The sequence below is a fragment of the Heterodontus francisci genome, chromosome 46 (genome assembly GCF_036365525.1).
Source record: "Heterodontus francisci isolate sHetFra1 chromosome 46, sHetFra1.hap1, whole genome shotgun sequence".
Lineage (NCBI taxonomy): Eukaryota > Metazoa > Chordata > Chondrichthyes > Heterodontiformes > Heterodontidae > Heterodontus > Heterodontus francisci.
This window is the reverse complement of record NC_090416.1, coordinates 15,776,619-15,788,563: the sequence shown is the minus strand read 5'-3', so window position 1 is coordinate 15,788,563 and position 11,945 is coordinate 15,776,619.

Here is an 11,945-nt window from a genome sequence, read left to right as displayed (position 1 = left end):
ACAGTGTAGAGGGAGCTTTACTCTGTATCTAACCCTGTGCTGTACCTGTCCTGGGAGTGTTTGATGGGGACAGTGTAGAGGGAGCTTTACTCTGTATCTAACCCTGTGCTGTACCTGTCCTGGGAGTGTTTGAATGCTATCACCCATTAACTGTAAGAAAAACAGGAATAGGTATATATGATGCAGCTTGTGAAAATGGTTAATTTAGCAGCAGGTCTGTGTCACAAATCAAAGTGTTCCTGCTGTCGAGGCCTCCTGACATTCTCTTTCTTAATGAGCTTCAATGAGTTCATTAATTTGAATAGCTGGATGTTGCTATGACGATGGCCTGTTGCCAGACGGGGAGCTAAGTGGCCGAGACCTTGCAAAGAGAGTGAAGTATGTACCCTGATCCATTCACTTTTACAGCATTCTACACTCACACCAACACTCACACCCTTGCGCACACACATACTCATACACACACACTCTCACAGATACACACACTCACTCTCTTACATATACTGTCACACATACTTGCGCACTCACACACTCATTCACATACCCTCCCTCAGTACTGACCCTCTGACAGTGCGGCACTCCCTCAGTACTGACCCTCCGACAGTGCGGCACTCCCTCAGTACTGACCCTCCGACAGTGCGGCACTCCCTCAGTACTGACCCTCTGACAGTGCAGCACTCCCTCAGTACTGACCCTCTGACAGTGCGGCACTCCCTCAGTACTGACCCTCCGACAGTGCGGCACTCCCTCAGTACTGACCCTGTGACAGTGCAGCACTCCCTCAGTACTGACCCTCTGACAGTGCGGCACTCCCTCAGTACTGACCCTCCGACAGTGCGGCGCTCCCTCAGTACTGACCCTCCGACAGTGCGGCACTCCCTCAGTACTGACCCTGTGACAGTGCTGCACTCCCTCAGTACTGACCCGCTGACAGTGCGGCACTCCCTCAGTACCACACAGGGAGCGTTAGCCTAGATTACGTGCTCAAGTCTCTGGAGTGGGACTTGAACCCACACCCTCCTGACCCGAGCAAGAGAGAGAGCTACCCACTGAAATACTATTGCATCTGCTTCCACCGCCCTTTCAGGCAGCGCGTTCCAGATCACAACAACTCACTGTGTAGAAAAAAATTCTCCTCATCTCCCTCTCTGATTCTTTTACCAATTATCTTCAATCTGTGTCCCTCTGGTTACCGACCCTCCTGCCAGTGGAAACAGTTTCTCCTTATTTACTCCATCAAAACCCTTCCTGATTCTGAACGCCCCGATTAAATCTCCTCTTAACCTTCTCTGCTCTAAGGAGAACAATCCCAGCTTCTCCCAGTCTCTCCACATTAACTGAAGTCCCTCATCCCTGCTCCCATTCTGGTAAATCTCCCTCCGCACCCTCTCCTTGCCATGTTTAACAGGGATATTCAGGAGCAGCAGACGGACAATGCTTAAATGATCCACACCCACCAGTGGGTGGCATACTGATACCAGCAAAACTCAGCGTTCTCACTCTTTCAAAGCTCCACATGACCCCAGAACTCACAGCTTTTCGGGGAGAGAGTTCCAGATTACCGCCACGCTTTGTGTGAAGAAGTGCTTCCTGATGTCTCTGCCAAACTGTTTGCCTCTGATTCTGTGCCTCCTTGTTCTGGGCTCCACTCCCCATCCCCACAAAGAAAATCATTCTCCTCTCTCTACCCTGTCAACATTTAACATTGAAAACTCCTCAATCGGATCACTCCTTAATCTCCTCAACAAAAAGGATTATGAGCCACTTCTCCTCATAATTTAAACCCAGGTACCGTTCCGGTGAATGCACTGCGGCCTCTCCAAGGCTGACATATCCTTTCTGAGGTGCAGTGCCCGCCCCCCTCCCCCCCAGAACTGAGCACTGATAATCCAGACGGCATTACAGGTAACAGAGGCGAGGACTGAGGGAAGTGAGGATTGAGGGTGGGGAGGACTGAGGGAGGGGAGGACTGTGGAAGGGGAGGGTTAAAGGAGAGGAAGAGCCCCATAGTTTGAGGCCTTGAAAGTCTTGGTTTCAACAAATATTGACCCTAGGACACTGGGGTGAACTCCCCCCTCTCCCCCCCCCCGCCCCCACTTCTGCTCTTCTTCCAATCGCGGCGCTGGCACCTTTTACATCCACTTGAGAAGGCAGACGGGGGCCTCAGTTTAATGTCTCATCTGAAAGACGGCACCTCCGACAGTGCAGCACTCCCTCAGTACTGCATTGGGAGCGTTAGCCGAGGTTCTGTGCTCAAGGTTGTCTGGAGTGGGACTCGAAGCCACAGCCTCCTGACTCAGAATCTTCCCAGCTCGAAGAACAACTCCTGTCTCTCCACGTAACTGAAGTCCCTAACCCTTGCTTTGGCTCTGGTAAATTGACTGCTGAGATTTCTCTTGCTCTCATACTGACCGTGATCAGTGCGGTGGGTGAGGGAAGAGGAGGGGAAGTTAAGACATGTTTGCCGACAAATACAAGGGTTATCTCATCATCAAACACTCCCAGGACAGGTACAGCACGGGGATTGGCTGGGCAATTTGGAGCACTTCCTGCCTGCAATCAGGGGGAACAGCTGCACCTGTGCTGCTGCAACTGCAGAGTGGAGAGAAGAGACTGGAGAGAGGTGAATGCAGAGTGGATTGAAACCATCAAGGAAGACTGCAATTGTTTTGGAGAGGTGGGTGTCAGGGCACCTGAAGGACTCTAAGTTTGAACTGTCTGGGGGAGGGAGAAGAGGCCGGAAGACTCAGGGGTGGGGCTATCAAATCCAGTAGGGGGGGGCCCCTGTATTTGTTTGCACACAGGGAGCTCCCTCCCCACCCCAACTGCCTGCTTGCGATGGGGGAGCCTGGGGATGCCGCTCATTCTGCCACTGGGTCGGGTGCCCTGAGTGGAGGGGAGGGCAAGGCCCCAAAGGGTCGGCCCTCCCTGCCGGAGTCCTCCACCAACCAGGAGACACCCGACCCGGTTGCAATTGAAAATGTTGTCCCTGTTACTGGGCCTGTGGGTTCTGGCGGAGTGGGAGATGGCCTCCTCTCTCCGCCTCCGGTCTTGGCACTGGCTGGATTTCTGGAGTCGGGAACTCCCGTCTCCCCTGGACTGCTCATTGGCCTGGGGACGGAGGTGGAGGGGGGTCCTGGACCACTGGCGCCCACAAACTCTAGTTTCACAGTAGAACCCAGAGAGGACTCCCCCGCCATTGATCCTGGGGGTGGGATCGTGACGGAGGCAGGACCAGCTGGCGCAGCCGGGACGTCCGCCCCACAGTGTGTGGTGGGTGTGTCGACTGCTGGCGGTGACGACCCGGAGGAGGATGGGGATTCGGTGTGGGGCACGGAGGTCGACCTTGATTCCATCGCCAGTGAGGTGGTGGAGTCCCTCGTGCCTCCCACCGAGTCTCCTCTCATCCCCACGGCGGAACTCCGGGATTTCCTCGCGGCTTGCAGGGGTTGCCGCAATAAAGTTCAGCTGGCTGAGTTTTTTGAGGAAGTGACGAAGATGATTGATGAGGGAAGGGCGGTGGGTGTTGTCTATATGGACTTTAGTAAAGCCTTTGACAAGGTCCCGCATGGCAGACTGGTGCAAAAGGTGAAGTCACGCGGGATCAGAGGTGAGCTGGCAAGATGGATACAGAACTGGCTCGGTCACAGAAGACAGAGGGTATCAGTGGATGGGTGTTTTTCTGAATGGAGGGATGTGACTAGTGGTGTTCCGCAGGGATCAGTGCTGGGACCTTTGCTGTTTGTAGTATTATAAATGATTTGGAGGAAAATGTAGCTGGTCTGATTAGTAAGTTTGCGGACGACACAAAGGTTGGTGGAGTTGCGGATAATGATGAGGATTGTCAGAGGATACAGCTGGATATAAATCGGTTGGAGACTTGGGCGGAGAAATGGCAGATGGAGTTTAATCCGGACAAATGTGAGGTAATGTATTTTGGAAGGTCTAATGCAGGTGGGAAGTATACAGTAAATGGCAGAACCCTTAGGAGTATTGACAGGCAGAGAGATCTGGGCGCACAGGTCCACAGGTCACTGAAAGTGGCAACGCAGGTGGATAAGGTAGTCAAGAAGGCTTACGGCATGCTTGCCTTCATCGGTCGGGGCATAGAGTATAAAAATTGGCAAGTCATGTTGCAGCTGTACAGAACCTTAGTTAGGCCACATTTAGAATATTGCGTGTAATTCTGGTCGCCACACTACCAGAAGGACGTGGAGGCTTTGGAGAGGGTACAGAGGAGGTTTACCAGGATGTTGCCTGGTCTGGAGGGCATTAGCTATGAGGAGAGGTCGGAAAAACTCAGAATGTTTTCACTGGAACGACGGAGGTGGAGGGGCGACATGATAGAGGTTTACAAAGTTATGAGCGGCATGGACAGAGTGGATAGTCAGAAGCTTTTTCCCAGGGTGGAAGAGTCAGTTACGAGGGGACATAGGTTTAAGGTGAGAGGGGCAAAGTTTAGAGGGGATGTGCGAGGCAAGTTTTTTACACAGAGGGTGGTGAGTGCCTGGAACTTGCTGCCAGGGGAGGTGGTGGAAGCAGGTACGATAGCGACGTTTAAGAGACATCTTGACAAATATATGAATAGGAAGGGAATAGAGGGATATGGGCCACGGAAGTGCAGAAGGTGTTAGTTGTGGCAGGCATCAAGATCGGCGCAGGCTTGGAGGGCCGAATGGCCTGTTCCTGTGCTGTACTGTTCTTTGTTCTTGGCCGTTGGTCGAGTCTGGCGCTGATCATTCATTACCGTCCGTGCCGCACTCAAGAAAGCGGGCAAGGGCGCGGGCGTGAAACTGGTTGAGAGGCGCCGATTTAATGCGTTCCTCAATGGGTTGCTGGGGGAGTGGAGGTCCAGGTGCACTTCCACTCCCTCCTCACAGTGAGGTGTTGGTGACGGGTTTTAGGTACCTTTGACTTGAAGATAACCATAGCCAGCCTCAACATCAACGGCAGCAGGGGGTCTCACCGCAGATTTCACAATCTCTCAGTCCTCATGGAAGGGAGATACGCGGTGAGCTTTCTGCAGGAAACCCACACCGTTCCGGGAGACAAAGCCACCTGGCTCCTGGAGTGGCAGGGTAGGGTCACCTCGCCCCTATTTCTAGTGGGGTGGCTATCTTGTTGGCCCCGACTTTTCAGCCGGAGATCTTGGGGGTCAAAGAGCTAGTGCCGGGCCGCTTGCTCCACCTCGCCGTTCGCCTGGGTAGCATGCCGCTCCACTTTGTGAACGTGTACGCGCCCAGGCCCGGCGCGTTGCAAGCGCGCTTCTTTGAAGAAATGTCCGCTCTCTTGAGCTCCATCGATAGCGGCGAGTGCATCAACCTCAGGGGGGATTTTAACTGCACCTTCGAGGTGGGGATCGCTCCAGTCCCCAGCGCGGCCAAGCATCGGTGGGGAAGTTGAGGGGACTGATCAGCTCCCTTAACTTGGTGGACGTCTGGCGGAATCTCCATCCCGACTCCAGCGCCTTCACGTGGAGGTCTGGAGGAGGAGGGTCCCGAATCGACCGCCTCTACTTTTCACAGGCATACGTCTCCCGCGTCTCGACGGCCTCCATGCGGCTGGTGCCGTGCTCGGACCACCGCCTGGTGTGGGCAGAGTTCACTCCGCTCCGCACACGAGCGGGGTCCGCGTACTGGCACTTTAACAACCGGCTGCTGGAGGACGAGCGATTCCGGGACTCGTTCTGTCGATTCTGGGCCGACTGGAGAAGGAAGCAGGGGGGCTTCCCCTCCTTGAGGCTATGGTGGGATGTGGGCAAGACTCACATCCGCGTCTTCTGTCAGGAGTCGACCAAGAGGCGGGAAGCCGAGATCGGGCGTCTAGAGAGGGAGGTGCTCGACCTGGAGTCCCGTGTCGGTCATGCCGTCGCGGACCCAGTCCTGTGGCAGGCGTACAAAGAGAAGAAGGGCGTGCTGAGGGACCTGCAACTCATAGGGTCCCGAGGTGCGTACGTGAGGTCGCGGATCCAGATCTTGGAAGATTTGGACCGCGCCTCACCCTTCTTCTACTCGCTGGAAAAATGGCGGGGGGTCCGTAAGCAGCTCGTCGAGCTGCTGGCCGACGACGGATCCTCCATCACGGATCCGGAGGGAATGGGCCTCCTGGTCTGTACTTATTACAGTGCGTTGTTCTGTCCGGATCCGTCTAGCGAGGATGCGCGCAGAGTTTTGTGGGAGGACCTGCCGCAGGTCAGCCCGGAGGGCGCCAAAGGGTTGGAGGCTCCGCTCACGTTGGCAGAGCTGACTGGCGCCCTCCACCAGCTCTCGAGGGGCAAATCCCCAGGGCTGGATGGGTTGACCGTGGAGTTCCTCAGGGCTTTCTGGGACATCCTGGGGGACAATTATGCGTGGGTCCTGGGGCAAAGCCTGGCGACCGGGGAGATGACCCTCTCGTGGCGCAGGGCAGTCATCGTCCACCCGACCAGTCCTACACGGTCCCGGGCCAGTCCATCCAGGACAACATCCACCTGGTCCGGGACCTGATCCATCTTTCCCAGAGGACTGGTCAGTCGGTCGCCTTTCTCTCCCTCGATCAGGAGAAGGCGTTCGACAGGGTGGATCACGAATACCTTTTCGGGACTCTGCACGCTTTCAGACTCGGGCCGCATCTCGTGGCCCGGGTCCGACTTTTATACGCCGCCGCAGAGTGTCTAGTCAAGGTTAACGGGTCCTTGACGGCGCCCCTTCGCTTTGGGAGAGGAGTGCGTCAGGGATGCCCCTTGTCTGGCCAATTGTATACCATCTGCGTGGAGCCCTTCCTGTGCCTGCTTCGCAGGAGGTTGACAGGATTGGCTCTGCGCGAGCCGGCCATGCGGGTCATCCTCTCGGCTTACGCCGACGACGTGCTCCTCGCAATCACAGATCCCGTTGACTTGCGGAGGATGCGCGACTGCCAGCAGACCTTTTCTGCCGCGTCCTCCGCGAGGATCAATTGGGAGAAATGTTCCAGTCTCCTGGTGGGTCAGTGGCGGGTGGACTCCCTGCCGGAGGAGATGACACCTTTTGCGTGGAGCACCACGCACCTCCTCTATCTGGGAGTCCACCTTAGCCCCGCTGAGAAAGCCTGGCCGGCAAACTGGCAGGAGTTGGAGGCGAAAGTCACCACTCGGCTGGGGCGCTGGACAGGACTGCTCCGAGTGCTTTCCTACAGGGGCCGAGTGCTGGTCATAAACCAACTGGTGGCCTCGATAAAGACACACTTTTTTAACAACAGGAATATTTGTTTAAACCTGTTAGAAATATTTCTGCAGCCTCAGATTTAAACTGTTCCAGACAAATTATCCTAGAATGCATTAACACCAAGCCCGGGACACCGAGTTGCCGATTCTGACCCATCCCTTAAAGAGACGTCAAAAATTGTAACGTCCACCTGGAAGAATTAAGCTTTTATTAAGTACATACATTCTCAGCCTGATTTGTAAGAATTCCGCACATTTTATGTTGCTGGGATTGAAAAACTCACTCCTCCAGGCTGGAAGTGAGAGATACCCCGATTCTTGTGCTGTCTATCTGGATTTATAATCATTATTAGTAATAAACTAGCAGTGAGCAATTGATAAATACATAGACTTTGAAACTCGGGTTTGATTAAACCAAGTTTCTTGCAGCTGAAATGTTACATCGTCCTCTCAATTTGGGCTAAAATAAAAGCAAAATACTGCGGATGCTGGAAATCTGAAATAAAAGTAAGAAATGCCGGAAATACTCAGCAGGTCTGGCAGCATCTGTGGAGAGAGAAGCAGAGTTGACATTTCAGGTCAGTGACCCTTCATCAGAACTGGCAAATATTAGAAATGTAAAAGGTTATAAGCAAGTAAAGCGGGGGTGGGGCAAGTGATTACAAAGGAGTAGGTGTAGATAGGACAAGGTCACAGAATAGCTGACCAGAAGGTCGTGGAGCAAAGGCAAACAATATGTTAATGGTGTGTTGAAAGACAAAGCATTAGAACAGATAGGGTGTTAATGGACTGAAGTTGAACAGCCGGAGGTACAACCATGAAAAAAAAAACAGTGGGTAAGCAAACTGAACAAACTAAGATGAAATAAAATAAAATAAAAACAAAAAAATATATTTTTAAAAAAAAGGAAAAAGAAAGACAAAATGAAAAAAAACAGTAAAATGGGGGGCCCCGTCATGCTCTGAAATTATTGAACTCAGTGTTCAGTCCGGCAGGCGGTCGTGTGCCTCATCGGTAAATGAGATGCTGTGCCTCGAGTTCCTCGATTAAAGTCAAGTTTTTGCAAAAGTTACCAAAACTTTTGAGTGTGGAGTTTCTCGGTGGAATGAGCGCCACCCTGTGGCTGGTCCGGGAGCTGCTGCTGAGTCCCCAGTGATATCAAATGCCCTGGTTTGAAGATGCTGCATGCCCTTCCGGCAGTATTTTGACACAGCCAGCTATTTCCCCGGAGTTTTTTGAAAAATGTGTTTTAGACTCTGCTCTCAAATACAATTGTATTGAGAGACATGCAAGGGCACTGTAATTGCTGATGAGGCATCGCAGATATATCACACAGCGTTCTAAGTAGGGCGATCAGTATAAATTCCAGCTCTGCTGCTACCTGATAATGAGTTCGATAAGAAAGAGTTGCCTTTCTGTAGCACCTTTCATGACCTCAGGGCATCCCAAAGAGCTTTACAGCCAATTCATTGCTATTTAAGTGCACTTACTGTTGTAGTGCGGTGCTCCCTCAGTACTGACCCTCCGACAGTGCGGCTCTCCCTCAGTACTGACCCTCTGACAGTGCGACACTCCCTCAGTACTGACCCTCTGACAGTGCGGCACTCCATCAGTATTGACCCTCTGACAGTGCGGCACTCCCTCAGTACTGACCCTCCGACAGTGCGACACTCCCTCAGTACTGACCCTCTGACAGTGCGGCTCTCCCTCAGTGCTGACCCTCCAACAGTGCGACACTCCCTCAGTACTGACCCTCTGACAGTGCGGCACTCCATCAGTATTGACCCTCTGACAGTGCGGCACTCCCTCAGTACTGACCCTCCGACAGTGCGACACTCCCTCAGTACTGACCCTCCGACAGTGCGGCTCTCCCTCAGTGCTGACCCTCCAACAGTGCGACACTCCCTCAGTACTGACCCTCCGACAGTGCGGCTCTCCCTCAGTGCTGACCCTCCAACAGTGCGACACTCCCTCAGTACTGTCCCTCCGACAGTGCGGCACTCCATCAGTATTGACCCTCTGACAGTGCGGCACTCCCTCAGTACTGACTCTCCGACAGTGCGGCACTCCCTCAGTACTGACCATCCGACAGTGCGGCGCTCCCTCTGTACTGTCCCTCTGACAGTGCGGCTCTCCCTCAGTACTGACCCTCCAACAGTGCGACACTCCCTCAGTACTGTCCCTCCGACAGTGCGGCTCTCCCTCAGTACTGACCCTCTGACAGTGCGGCACTCCCTCAGTACTGACTCTCCGACAGTGCGGCACTCCCTCAGTACTGACCATCCGACAGTGCGGCGCTCCCTCTGTACTGTCCCTCTGACAGTGTGGCACTCCCTCAGTACTGACCATCCGACAGTGCGGCGCTCCCTCAGTACTGACCCGCCGACAGTGCGGCGCTCCGTCAGTACTGACCCTCTGACAGTGCAGCGCTCCCTCGGTACTGACCCTCTGATAGTGCGGCACTCCCTCAGTACTGTCCCTCCGACAGTGTGGCACTCCATCAGTACTGACCCTCTGACAGTGCGGCACTCCCTCAGTACTGACCATCCGACAGTGTGGCGCTCCCTCAGTACTGTCCCTCCGACAGTGCGGCACTCCATCAGTACTGTCCCTCCGACAGTGCGGCACTCCATCAGTACTGTCCCTCCGACAGTGCGGCGCTCCCTCAGTACTGACCCTCTGACAGTGCGGCACTCCCTCAGTACTGACTCTCTGACAGTGCGGCACTCCATCAGTACTGTCCCTCCGACAGTGCGGCACTCCATCAGTACTGTCCCTCCGACAGTGCGGCGCTCCCTCAGTACTGACCCTCTGACAGTGCGGCACTCTCTCAGTACTGACCCTCTGACAGTGCGGCACTCCCTCAGTACTGACCCTCTGATAGTGCGGCGCTCCCTCAGTACTGACCCTCCGACAGTGCGGCACTCTCTCAGTACTGACCCTCTGACAGTGCGGCACTCCATCAGTACTGTCCCTCCGACGGTGCGGCACTCCCTCAGTACTGACCATCCGACAGTGCGGCACTCCCTCAGTACTGACCCTCCGACAGTGCGGCGCTCCCTCAGTACTGTCCCTCCAACAGTGCGGCACTCCATCAGTACTGTCCCTCCGACGGTGCGGCACTCCATCAGTACTGACCATCCGACAGTGCGGCACTCCCTCAGTACTGACCCTCCGACAGTGCGGCGCTCCCTCAGTACTGACCCTCCGACAGTGCGGCACTCCCTCAGTACTGACCCTCCGACAGTGCGGCACTCCCTCAGTACTGTCCCTCCGACAGTGTGGCACTCCATCAGTACTGACCCTCTGACAGTGCGGCACTCCCTCAGTACTGACCATCCGACAGTGTGGCGCTCCCTCAGTACTGTCCCTCCGACAGTGCGGCACTCCATCAGTACTGTCCCTCCGACAGTGCGGCACTCCATCAGTACTGTCCCTCCGACAGTGCGGCGCTCCCTCAGTACTGACCCTCTGACAGTGCGGCACTCCCTCAGTACTGACTCTCTGACAGTGCGGCACTCCATCAGTACTGTCCCTCCGACAGTGCGGCACTCCATCAGTACTGTCCCTCCGACGGTGCGGCGCTCCCTCAGTACTGACCCTCTGACAGTGCGGCACTCCCTCAGTACTGACCCTCTGATAGTGCGGCGCTCCCTCAGTACTGACCCTCCGACAGTGCGGCACTCCATCAGTACTGTCCCTCCGACGGTGCGGCACTCCATCAGTACTGACCCTCTGACAGTGCGGCGCTCCCTCAGTACTGTCCCTCCAACAGTGCGGCACTCCATCAGTACTGTCCCTCCGACAGTGCGGCACTCCATCAGTACTGACCATCCGACAGTGCGGCACTCCATCAGTACTGACCATCCGACAGTGCGGCACTCCCTCAGTACTGACCCTCCGACAGTGCGGCGCTCCCTCAGTACTGACCCTCCGACAGTGCGGCACTCCCTCAGTACTGACCCTCCGACAGTGCGGCACTCCCTCAGTACTGACCCTTCGACAGTGCGGCACTCCCTCAGTACTGACCCACCGACAGTGCGGCACTCCCTCAGTACTGACCCTCCGACAGTGCGGCACTCCCTCAGTACTGTCCCTCTGACAGTGCGGCACTCCCTCAGTACTGACCCTCCGACAGGATTCTGCACAATGCAAGATCTGACAAACATTAAAGAGTAGTATCACGCAGGACTAATGTTTAATGTTTGTCTTTTCTATTACCAAATCATAGTACCCAGATGTTCCACTGGATGCACAAATGTTCCACTGGATGTGCAGATGTTCCACTGGATATGCTTTCGTCCTTAACCTGGTGACTATCTTTCACGTGAGAGTCTGGACAGCAAGCAGCAGTTGGCTATTCAAACATGAGAACCATCACAACTGAGCCGAATGCTGACCTAACCTGACACACACACACAGCAGGGGATGGGGGAGGGTCACTGGACAGTGATCAAGGATCCTTGACTGCTGGGTACTGAGGGCAATTCTGGCACCATTATCACTGCTCTGGTTGAATTGCACCAACACACACACACACACACACACACACACACAGTCTGGGGATCGATTCTGGGGCCTTCCTGTTCTGTTGGCCTCAGTACCACCCCTTGATAGACACAGACATTGCTGGACTCCCATTGGGTGGCCTTCCATGGAGCACCTTGGGCTATGGAGATTGACAAAGCTCCTTGAAGATGGAGACTGCAGGTTGGGGACTCTCTCCAGTTTAACAGATTGGCGAGGACCGGGCGACGTGGGTTTA